Source organism: Antedon mediterranea, chromosome 4 (assembly GCF_964355755.1).
Source record: "Antedon mediterranea chromosome 4, ecAntMedi1.1, whole genome shotgun sequence".
NCBI classification, from domain to species: domain Eukaryota; kingdom Metazoa; phylum Echinodermata; class Crinoidea; order Comatulida; family Antedonidae; genus Antedon; species Antedon mediterranea.
The window spans coordinates 5,370,081-5,383,854 of NC_092673.1; positions in this window are offsets into that span (position 1 = coordinate 5,370,081).

Below are 13,774 nucleotides of genomic sequence, written 5' to 3' on the forward strand. Positions count from 1 at the left end.
ATCTGTCCCCAACATGCCCACAGTTGGAACCAATTAATTGATGAACTTTACAGCTTTCTCTTTAGGACAAGCAAGATTTTTTTTATTCTCAATTTTCTTCACCATAAAAGGGATTATGAAAACCCCAGGGACATCACATGTACCAGTTTTCCATTACGTAGACTATCCCATTAAAATAAAGGGTCTGTGTATTGAGTTAGAGGTATTATTATTATTTTAAATAACTTTTTAAACAAGTTATTCATACATTCAACTATATGCTATTCCAGTAGAGGAATGATGCATGAAATTAAACATTATATAGCCATAGTTAAACATATTGTATTTTTTTCTGTAAAATCTAAATGACCTGTTTAGAAAATGGATTCAACCAATTTGTGAATGAATGTGTACACACAAGTATTACCAATACTGTGTATTTATTAGTGGTGTTACAGTACACTGAACTAATTGAGGACAGACAGCTCTCACGCTACATGGGATCCATACTGTTGTAACATTTAACAATTATCAACAATTTCCCAGTGACTTTTGCAAAGTTGAAGATATTGAATTCTTCTTTTGATGCATATTGCTGTTTTTGATTCGTTGAGTTTTTAAACCAGAAATTATGTCATCTAAGGTTAGTCAAATTGTGTGTTTCTTTAAACGCCGTTGCTAAAGATACGGTACCGTATCCATGCTTTTAAAAACTAAAGATACGGTAATTATAGAGGGCGCTTCCGTTTGCTAAAAGTACGGTAAAATTGTATTCCTAAAACTCGTACCTAAATATAAAACTCGTTCCTAAATATAAAACTCCTTCCTAAATATTAAACTCCTTCCTAAATATTAAAAACCTAACCCTCTAAATAATCTCTCTTAAATTAAAAACTAAAAAAATAAAATAAAAAAAAGACGTCAAGAAGAGCATCGAACCCCCAACCCCTTAAGCCAAAGCCTCATCTCATGCCCACTAGGCTACACAACTAGCTTGCAGAAAACCAATGCAATAACCTATTTGATTAACATCCACATTACATAGCGCCCTCTATAATTACCGTACCTTTAGTTTTAAAAAGTATGGATACGGTACCGTATCTTTAGACATAACGTTCTTTAAACATATGTTTAGGGAGTTGTTCAATAGGATGAGCAATTTCATACCAAAACAGGACACCTTATTTTGGGAAATGTTGTTTGTTGTTTTCAGGGACGAGTACAATCATGTAGTACTATTTACTAAGTAATTGAACAAAATATAGTTAATCCATCTTATCAACTAATCATGGTCTAAAAGCGATGTGTTATTTATAGTGCTTGCCTATTAAGTATTATTATTGAACAAAATATATGTGTTTTGAGTGGAGTATTTCTGTCTGTTTCAATAGCTTCCCTCCAGAAAATGATTTGCAGTCATATTTTTTTTGCCAAACCTACTGTACATTAAGATAGGTATATTAAATTTTGTGTATTTTTCACAAATTTGGTCCACAATTGGAGATGATGATCTATTGATTGATAAATTATTCATCAGCCATATTTTTTCATTCTGATGTTAAGGTGAAACTGAAAGCTTTAAGATGTAACTAACAAACAAATAAAATTAAATCTTTGAAAACAAATTAAGTTTGCTAGGCCAAGATTGTACAAACTAGCAAATAAAAAGTTATATGGTTTTACAAATCCAAGGATACTGACTTGCCTGGTGTTGTTACAACCTTGAGTTGGTTAATTTGTACAAAGCATGTAGGGCATTATGTTGTAAAAACTTGTTTAACAATTTCACTAAATTAACAACATAATCGAAATTTCTTAGAAAATTATGGATAATTTAGCTGTCCTCGGTGTTAGTGCTAATGTGCCCTTCAACTCATAAAATGTTACAATTTTTTCCTTATTTAATATTAGCAATAATGAAAGAATTTTATGGTTGTGAATTGTTCCAAACCTGAAATATTTGGAATACTTGGTGTATGGTAGTATCTGCAAAAAGACTTGTACCCAGAACTTCTAGTTAACGTACTGGGATTGTACTGTACCCCTAGACCACCTAGCTTGTTCTTGAAATAATTTTATAAATTCTAGTTCCATTTACAGTACTCTTTTTCAGGTATTTTTTTCATTTGTATTCAATAATATTGTTGCAGTCCCAACCCCATTACCAGCAACTAAATTGTATGACTTGAGTTTTATTTACAATTATAACCATTTTCATTATTCTGCACTGGGAATTATTTAATATTAAATGTTTTGATGTACAGATATTTCATATAATTATGTAAATTGGATGCATGACACAGATTAGAGGAAAAATGAAATGATCCACAATTCATTTTTATAGATCTTTAATAAAAAATATCCATTATGAAAATTCAGATTGTTATTTTTAGCTCATAATGATAATAAAAATCTACTAATGTACAGAGTGCTTTGTTTCCATAGTAATATTGATTTTGATATGATATCGTATAATTATAATAACATATTTACAACCTGTTTTGTTAGGCAGATTTTTCAAATTGTTATTGCAACACAAAGTCAATTTGGTGACTTTTGTCCGATGCTACTACTACCATAAAATTCCTCTAAAACCAGATTACAGATTAATTACTGGTCATTTTGTCATCATGTCATTTTACTCTTTCATCTCCAGCCTCAAGTTCCATCTTTTGATGTCCTCTCCAACCTTTAATATACATTGATGACCTCATACTTCTACTTCCAACCTTTAATACCCATCTGTTGATGTCCTCTTACCATAGAGATATTATATTGAATTATAATATCTCTATGCTCTTACCCATCCACCTTCAACCTCTACTAGTTGTTACATCTTTTGATCCTCTCTCTTACAACTACAACCAATTTACATCTGTTGATGTCCTCCTACCCATCCACCTTTAACCGCTACTAGTTGTTACATCTTTTATGTCCTCTCTCTTCCAACTCCTATCTCTAATCTACATTTTTTTATGTCCTCTTACCCAGCCACCTTTAACCTCTACCAGTAGTTACATCTTTTTTGTCCTCTTACTCTTCCAACTCCAACGTCTAATTCCCATCTTTTGATGTCCTCTTACTCTTCCAACTCCAACCTCTAATTTCTATCTGTTGACGTCCTCTTCCATCCACTTTCAACATCTACTTCCACCTTCAACCAGTAATTCCAGCCATCTCTGCAGAACCACAGCAACCACAGTGCAACACTTAGCATGAGCAAATAACATTGGCTGTTCCCATATCCCATCCTCTCCCACCATTTTGATTTGCTGAATTATCAAAGTGGTAGGATCCATTAACTAACAATATTAAATTGATTGTTTTGAAGTTTCACACAAGTTCAAATTACATATTTTATTGGTACAACGCAAGGTATTATGTATAAAACCCCTATCAACGCCTCAAAGTAATTGTTATTAATTAACACCCATGAATAATTGTTACTTTTCACCGCCCACAATTAATACTTGTGATTTTGTTTAATTCTATCTAGTTGTACTTGACGTTTCAGGTTACGTGGAGTTGATTTTTCGACTTGTATTCTGTTCCGCATAAACGATTTTTGGTCAGCAAACATCCTATTTCAACCGGAAAGAAAAACAAGTACCGTAAAGAGAAAGCACCATATTCAAACTAGATACTACTAACGATTAATTTCCCAATATATTTTTTTATGTCATTTTAGACTCCATCCTCTACGTTCTGTCTTTTGATATCCTCTAAGGCTTTTACATTAAACCACTATTTTCCGTCTTTTGACTCCCTCTTAGGCTTCCATCTCCAACCTCTAAGTCTATTTTTTGATGTCCTCTCAGGCTCTACCACCAACATCAAGTTTTGTCTTTTGATGTCCTCAAATCTTCTACCACCAACTCTTCTACCACCAACTTCTAAGTTTTGTGTTTTGTGATGTCCTCTTACTCTTCCACTGCCAACATCTAATTTTCCATCTTTCGATGTCCTCTTACCATTCTACTTCCAACCTTCCGTCTTTTGATGTCCTCAACTCTTCTACCACCAACATCTAAGTTTCGTCTATTGATGTCTCCTTACTGTTCCATCTTTGGATGTCCTGTTTCTTTTTCCTTTCTATTCCAAAAGTTTTCACAATCCTTGGTATTATTTTACTTTGTATAGAGTTTTGTAGTTTACTGTTTTTCAGTAACTTATGTATTGCTTAAAGACCCCTTCCCTGCAATTTTGGACGGTTTTTGGAAAATAATACATATATATCACTTTAAAAACATTAAATCATGTCATTCCTTGTCTTAAATGTACGTTTTATGGTAAATTATGATAAAAAGTGAGAAACAATGCACTACCTAAGTAGCTCGCGGCGATCGACCTCTCGTGGACGGTCTTAGGCCTAGCCTAGCTAGGCTTAGTTTTGTAGGCCTAGCTGGTAAACATCGGTAATGTACGAACATCATACGCTAGCTATATACCTAGCCTGACGTTGTATAGTTGCTGCATTAATTGTCTTTCTATTTTTGCCAGACTCCGTTGATACAAATTGGGGAAAACCCGATATTTTCGCCGGAAAGTTAGGAGTCTTCCATTTGTTTTGGCCTCACAATCGATCGAAAAGTGGGCGAATTACAGGTGAAAAACAAAAATATCAATCCGCGCGCAATGCATTTTGGGATTTATAGCGGGCCGCTATGATTATTAGAATCGACTTATTTTTTACATTTTTAACCGTTTAAAGACGAAAAAAGTTATCGCAATAGGACCATATAGTATTATTTTTACATTAAATATAGTTGGTGATCTTAAATTAGATCTAAAAAACGTAGGGAAGGGGGCTTTAAACTGAATAAATCAAATAAAATAATAATTCTACTTTAATTAATATTTGTTGGAATTGAAATGCTTGAGTAGCAAAGATCATTGCAAAGAAAAACATTTCTTAACAATAGCGGACATCTAAAACCCTGATTCCTATTACTCCTCATTAACTTCCCATTACCAACAACAAATCTTGTTGTTCTTTATACTTATAATTCACATGAAAAAATATTCTGATTTAGTAAACGTCACACCCAGGTGTTCGCATGAAAACCCGGCTAGCAACAGGTAGTGGTAAAAATTACACTTGGACAATACCACGTAAAAAGCGCTGGCTCTCAAGTGTAATCAGGCGAGTGAATTAATCTGCAGAATGCAGTGAACTGTGGGTAATGTTTGTTTTAATCTATGGATTGCTTTTAGGGATAATCAGCAATATAACCTAGAATATTGATTCTTAAATAAAATGAGTCATTAAAAGAGTATTGTGTATAGATTTTTTATTAAATAACAATTTTTATTATGGTTTATTTTATTAACTTTCAATAGTAATTCGATTTAGTTATGGATAGTACCAATTCTTACTATAGCTACTACATACTTTGAAAGTAAACTTCATTTTGTGAAAGTACAATTTGTGACTATTTTAGTGCTACAATGTCATCCTTTAGACATCAAAAGAACATTTTGGGTATCTCCAAAAATACTACAATTCATTGTTAACTAACGAATGTAATTTATTTTGCGTTTGATGATTTAGATTCTGCAACAGTTTTTGTTGCCATATTATCTTGGAAATTTTCATTTTTCTAATATTTTCTATGAATTGAAATGATACTTACTGCCCTCTATTGATGACAATTAATGAAATAATTTTGGGTAGAGATTATAAAATATAATTAGTTGTATTGTTTTGTAATTTGAAACGTTTGTTCTTTGACTCTGTTAATTATTCGTTTAATGCAAATCAATTAACCGTTAACCGTTCCCCAAAAAAAAACATTTACAACTTCCTGAGGTTTGAGCCAATTAATATTTGCTTTATTTATCAATCAATTATTTGCCGCTGCAAACATTCTCTGCCGATTTCCAATTCTTTTTAAAATGTCTTCTTTTACACAATGACCATGTTTATTGTCCTGCATTTCGCATTGTACCTTGTCTAAAATTGTGTATATTTAACATACGCCTTTCTATACAATATCCTAATTTCAATTTTCACAGAGGTCGTCCATATGTTTCCAATCAATACGCATAATAATATGCGAGGTAAGATGCATCTTTCTCTTCAAACATATCACTTTTTGTCAGTCAGAATTTTGCAGTTGTGAAGGACCTGTGATTTTTTTTCTTTGTAACATATTATAGTGCCCTCTCCAGTTCACAACAACCATCTATGAATTGTCATGAAAGTGGAAGGCTAAAGTTCCATTCAATGATAAAATTCACTTGTTAGGTATTCAATTCAAAGTTTAATCTCCCAAAGCCATTATCGAGTAGAGTAGAGTTACTATTAGATGATGTTATTATTCTGCCTGAAAGGTTCAAGATGGAAATATGCATTATTTGGTAGACCTTATCTCCTTACTTTTTTTTTATCATAGCCCCATCATAGTTATCTACTAAATCCATGTTACCTAAATTAACAATTGTCCAGATAAGAGATCTAATGATGATGATGACAGCTATTGCATACATTGGTTGAAGTGACAGTTTTACTTTACTGTCTTTTCCTGTTCTTATGTAGGCCTATGCAAACTTGTTTAAATTACCTCTTTAACCATTTATCATATCTACTAAGTAGTGTGTGACTTATTATACCTACAAATGAACAATTATAAGACATTTTTCCCCTATTATAACGTTATTTTTTAGATCTAAAAAAGTGATAATGGTCAACTGTGAGAAAAATTAAAGGGAGTGGAGTTCATAAATCCATTTTAATTACTAGCATGTTGCAACACACCCTTACTTACAATTAAAGGATATAATTATAATACAGTACTGTATAATGTTACACTGTAATTAAAGGGTATTTGACTGGCGTTGATCTTATCTTTTTTTTATCCCGCTTGTTTGATCTGCTAAACACTCCTTGAAAAGATCTAAACTGCTTTTCTCAGCCTTTCCATTCAGCTAAGATTAAGATAATATTAATATAATCTGTCTTTTATGACTGATTCGGACATTCACTAAAACTGTATTCTTCCATAAGGCCATATATATATAAGTATAAACATGGAGTTGAATTGAATTGAAATGTTTAGAATACACTTGGGTTCGTTAAAAAAAATTTAAGATCTTGGATGTCCAAACAAATCTTCAGGGTACATGCCGGTCCTTGTAGTAACCTTTCACATATAAATCTACTAAAAAGTTTAAGAAAAATTTATAGTCAAAATATTGTTCTCAGTTTTTGTTTGCATTTAATTTTGATACTGCTGCATTTTAAGCTAATAAAGTCATTAGACAAAAACTACTTGGATTCAGAAATATATCCATTCGAATAATATGCATTGATCATTTTATATTGTTGATATAAGTTGTATGAATCTTTCATTTTGTTTATACAGGTGCCATATTTTCTAGACAACATTTTACCTTACTCTACCGGGAATTATTTGTTCTTGGTCATTTTTATAAATGGCATTTAAGAACTGAAAAGTGAAATTAGTGTACTCATAAAAAAATCATAACATTTTAAGTTAGACATGTAAAATATTTTATGTCTTAAGTTGACAGACTTATTAAAGATGTATTGTCCCCCTGAAAAATATTTTTTTTTTAAATTTTTGTTGTTGAATATGCCATTTTAATGTCACATAATAGTTATTGACTTCGTCCAAAAATTGGATAAAAAAAAATTATTTACCTAAAAAAATGGAATTTAAAGCAAAAAATTGTCAAATTGGCTGCCAGCCAATGAATTTTTGGTTGAATTTAACCATTTATCATGTTATTTTATAAGTGAAAACATCATTTTTCCCGTTTTTTTTTTCTATGGAAGTGATTCACTTTATTAAAACTACAAAATAACCTATTCAAAGTCTGATTTAAATAATCTTCATTTTTCATGTTTTTGGGGGACAATGCATCTTTAAATGTCTACCTTATCTTGTGTTAGGAATTTTTAAATATATTTTAATATGCAATTTAAAGGAAAGGGCAAGGGAAATATCCGAAATATTCCAATGATTCCCTTCATAAAGAGGTCCTCCCCACTCACATCGCCAACCACAATTGCGGAAAATTGTATTAGAAGGTGGTTTGCAAGCCTCTATAGTTTTAAAGTATCTAATGGAGTACAGTATAGAGTATCACGGTGCTGACGTCACGACGGTAGGTGGCGCTGCGCTGCGCTGCGTGGTTCAAAAATGCGTTTAGCTAGCTTAGATACATAATTTGATAGAAATACAGATCTTTATTGTTTATCAACATAGTAGCGCTGAACGCATTTTTTGGTTGGCTAGCAACCATGCAAGGCCCTCCATTGTTGTAACGTCACACCGTGATACTCTATATGTGGACTTCTTTAGAGTATTCTGATATTTTTTAACACCCATTTCTTCCATGCACAAGTTCTTATTAGAAGGATGGTTGCTTGTGGGAGATTCCATTAGTTTGACCCAATTGATGTTTACGCCTATGGCTTGATAATTGTAATAGTTATATGAAGGATTGCCTACTTAATCATAAGAAGAGATGTTTACAGATACAATTATTTATATGTGTACGTGACTTGAAAGAATAAATAATGCATAAATAAATATGGAAATAGATAATAATTAATGAATGAAAAAGCTATACATAGTGAGATACTGTTTAATATTCTGGTGAAGTGATCTTAGAAAATTTAGTTATTTTGAATTTAATAAAAAGAACTGTTTTTATTCATTTTTCATATAAATCCAGTTGAGCCTAGCCATTATATTGTGACCTACTTATATTCATAAGGTATCATGAATATATAGATGGATTTGTAATATTTTCAAACGTGCTAAGTATTCCACACATAATATTTCTACAACTTCTTCTGCATCTCCTTGTTGATAATTATATACAAACAACTCCTTTTTCGCCATCTTTTTTGTTTCTTTGTGTTGGCATCCTGTTGTTTTCCAGTAAAATATTTTCTACCCACAGCTTAGTTCTCCTTCTCCTGGCAATTGTTGTCTTCTTTGATCTGCTTTCAGCAGCCTAAAAAACAATTGACCGCCACAAGATTATCCCGCTTAACACTTGCGGCTACACTGTATCACCACCCCACAAGATGTGAACCTCCCTCTCAAGAAACCTATAATATTGATCATTAGTCAATTCTTTTTTGTTAATAGTCGAAAGTAAAATAGTGTTTCTTTGTAAATTAAAAGGTGTTTATTAGCTTCTCCAGATTTTGAAGATATCAACTTAAGTAGTGAGTTATTAAGTTATTAGCTTTCATTAGACTTCTTAGAAACTTGATGGTCTTAACTCAAGTAAAACTAATTTGCATAATAATTAACAAGTCACTTACATTACAATGGGAGCCTTCCATTTTTTATATAGGGATGTTCATAATAAAATATTTGTTTTGACATTTGTTTCTATTTCGCCATATGACTTAAATATACTACAAATATGAACATGAAAAAAGTAATTAGTATGCATATAGGAAAACAATACAGGTATTGTTGTAAAGGAGTAATATTGAGTTTCTTTTCCTCCTGTAATACATTTCCTTTTTTTTTAAAGTGAACTGGTCCGTGTCAAGTTTATCTATGTCTACTATCTATATATAATCTGTCTAAATTCTTCTTAAATTTGAAGCTGAAAGTGCCAGAGCATTTTCATTCATCACACATGCTGTACGGATGTTCAGGACATGTAGTAGTTATCCATTTGAAAATGTTACATTATTAAGCATATAGTTGAGTTACTAATACTAGTAGAGAATACTAAGTGCCAGCTAGTTTAGGATTCATAAGGTACAGTATGTTCGTATCACTTTAATGTATTATTTATCAGGGTAAACTTAACCGGCTTTTGACAGGTAAAATATTGTGAATACATAAATAATATTTGTTTGTCATTATTGGTATTATGATATGAAATTGAAAGGAGAAATAGCGTACTGTACATTACGCTATAAATGCGTTGTTGGTATCCAGAAATTGTTCTGATTGTGTTCTTTTTCATTTTTTCTTTCACTGCAAGCCATTGCTAGTGTTTTTAATCTGAATCTGTATTACTATATTTAACAAAATATTGAGAACATTTTCTTTAATTGGTGTTTTATATTGCCAGAGATCACATGGCGTAAACCATTGCGATGTGTTTCAAGGCAAGTTTAAAACGAAGAAAACGAAGAAGTTGATTACCATTACAGGTGTTTCATCAAGGACATTTCTACCTTCAGTTGGTCCCCTTTTCTATACCCTTCATCCCCCCTTTCCATTAAAAAAAAACATTTTAATCAAGAAGCATAGATGATCATGCTATGTTGTTGAATGCAGTTTATAGTTCATGGCCACCGGAAGGTCAATGACTTTAATGTTTTCAAAGTACAGTTATGTTTTTTTTATTTCATAATTATAATCGTTTGGGTCTGTGGCTTGTTGATATCACTAATGGTAAAGCATTAAGGACATGAGTAAACAAGGAATATTTCTTACAAAAAACGCTGCTCGCTTATTGAAAAATATTTTTTATTTCAAATGTCTTTGAATGTGTCATTTTATTGAATGTCACATAATAGTTATTTTACCTGAAAAAAATGTAACTTAAAGCAACAAATACTTTTTGGGTTTCTTTTCTCTTTTTATATGTGAATAAATATTATTTTTTTGTTACAGAAGTGAATACTCAATTTCTGTCACTTTAGTTAATTTTGTTGCTAAGGTCAAGTCTGGGGGTCACTTTAGATATTTTAAGTGGGAAGTATCCTATTAGCATGACATGTCCTAATAGACTCTTTTCCCAGACGTTTTTTCGGTCTACTGTAGCAGCTGGAATCAATAAATTATAGTAGGGTTTCCATTTTCGCAAAACTGTCGTCCTTAGAACTATAACTGCTGCTTGCTTTAGCTTCTGATTGAGTAGTCCTAATGGGACGTAGCGGGCTAGAGCAGCAGCGTGAAAAATATCTCTTTATAACTTTTTCTCAACCATAAAACCTTTGAACCATTTTTGTACCACTTTACAATTTATGGCAGATTCTTCAAAGTAGACAGCTACATGGAGAATATTTATTGATTCAAAAAAGTGTTAGCAATGTAAGAATATAAAGTTTCTTCTTTATACATTTCAACGAAAAACATTCAGTGAATTGACTTTGGGTTTAATCTCCATTAGCTCCTGTCCATCCATCATTGCTTAAAGTAGGTCGCCTAACGATTTTTTTTATCTCTTTGAAATATATATTAAGTTTACCTATAAATCTCCTTACGTTCTACATTGTATAAATAATCATATTGAATCTAAAATATGCCAATCTAAATTGTTTTGTGAATAAAAATAATTAGTCTCATTTTCTTGCTCTTCAGATGGGATGTTAAGCTACTGTATTGGGTTTCATTCCATTTTGTGGTATTTTTGTCTTGTGAATAGATGCATCCATCTTCTTTCTCGCTTTACAGATAGGATTTTAAGCTCTTGGCTTTCATTCTATTTGTGGTACAATCACATTTTATAATTTTCTTGTGAATATATGTATCAATCTTTTTTCTTGCTCTTCAGAGTGGATGTTAAGGCTGTTAGCTTTCATTCTATTTGTGGTACAATCACGTTTTATAATTGTCTTGTGAATAGATGCATCCATCTTCTTTCTCGCTCTTCAGATTAGATGTTAAGCTGTTGGTTTTTATTCTATTTGTGGTACAATCACGTTTTATAATTGTCTTGTGAATAGATGCATCCATCTTCTTTCTCGCTCTTCAGATTAGATGTTAAGCTGTTGGTTTTTATTCTATTTGTGGTACAATCACATTTATAATCGTTTTGTGAATAGATGCATCCATCTTCTTTCTTTACTCATACAAAATACTAGAAATATTAAATTCATAAAAATATGTTTTCAAAATTTACTTAAATTTGATCAAACATATAATTCGATAAATTTGTAACATACCTACATTCCCTCTAATAATTTTGTGAAATTTATATTTAAATTTACTTACAGTATATAATACGTATTGACAAATTGTTTGTGTTTCTGACCTGGCAAATATTACACTTAATTATAACAAATTTGTCTTTCAGAAGAAATTTTCAATTATAAATATTTGATATTGTAAAACACTGAGTGGCAAATGTCATACCAAGAAAATTTCAAACATCAAATGTGAAACTTGACCTTTAACCTATCTGCAATTCAATACTACAATAATATAAACAGGATTTACATTCAGTTATAATACATTTACATAAGTTATATAATAGATATTTAATTAATATTTTCTAAATGCAAATACTGATAGTAGTATCTATAAAAATATAAAGCACACAAGAAGATTGTCTTCTACTCTTTAATATGGTGCAGCAGGTTCATGCACATGCCTTGATATTGTCCATTCAGGGACAAACGTCCATCTGAATGAACGAGGAAATACAATCAACACCACAAATGCACAGTAATACCAGCAATGCAAGTCTTGGACTTGTGCCTTCTCCAACATAATTCTGATTCCTTATCATTTCTTCTCACTTAATGCATTAATTTCCAGTAGCTTGGGTGTCTGTACTGTATTACTGTTGCCAAGATGGCCGTGCATGTCTGAACTTGGGCTTTCTCCTACATAAGTCTGGTTTCTTACCATTACGCCACGTTTTTTTCTCACTTAATGTATTCATTTCCAGAAGTTTGGATAGAGATGCCGTTTGGATTTGAGAGACATGCCCTTTAGAAATGGTTGTCAATGACAGCTCTTGTCTCTCCTCAGTTCTCCAAATTATAAATAATATGTATTGCTGTTTTGCCCAAGATACCAATGTAAGTCTGAACTTTGGTCTTCAACTACACCAGTTTTATTCCTTACCATTGTGCCACATCTTATTTTCACTTAGCGCATCAATTTCCAGCAGTTTTGATATATATTACTATTGCCAAGATTTATCTAATAATAGATAGTTAACTTTAAATGTTTTATTAGTCTATTCACAGTTTTGACAGTCCAGTTTTAATGTCGTTAAAGAAGAGTTATAGTGCTAGCTATTTAAGTTGTAAATTTATTTGCAATGTTCGTTTCTACGTTTTACAATTTGTATGTTATTGATGATCTAAAGAGACCATTGAAACGTATTGAAAGAGTTGAATTTAAAAAGTTATCTCTCTGTAGAATTCTGTATTTATTATACATATTTAGCACATGGCTCAGACCTGTCGAGCCTTTTGCACATTACCATAAGACTTTTTATACATGGTTTTTACCAGGCAATATTTCTATTTGTCATTTAACTACAGTTACTGTACTGTATAATAAGCCTTACGTTTTTTTTTATGGACAAATTAGGTCCCTGTTCATAAATACTGTAGTAAATTTGGTCTTTGATAAACCTTTCTGATAACATCCCCTTCAAAGTCTTCCATGCAGCATAGACTTAAAGTCCAATTTCTACTTAAGAAACGGTACCTTATCATAATGTTTTATGTTCCAGTGATGTAGCCACAAGATATAAAGTGGTCCGGTTTTCGTAAGAAAAGGGAACAATCTCTGTTCAAGTCTGGGTTTTAAAAGGCCTCTGTGAAAAAGTGGTCAGGTTAAAACCTTACCAACTCTACTGGTGGCTACGACCCCGTGTTCTATTAAGTTATTTTGCAGTACTTCTACATTTTTTATAAGAAGCAGTCAATTTGTTGTTTTTTGGCCAATATCAGCCTTCTAATTAAATATGTTTAAAATATACAAAAATTGATGAGATTGCATCTTCAGGGATTGTTTTTTGTTAGCCATTTCTGTCTCTTTTAGTTTTACTTTTTTAAATTAGATTAATTTTTTATTTCTGTTTAAATGCCGTTTTTTATCTACAG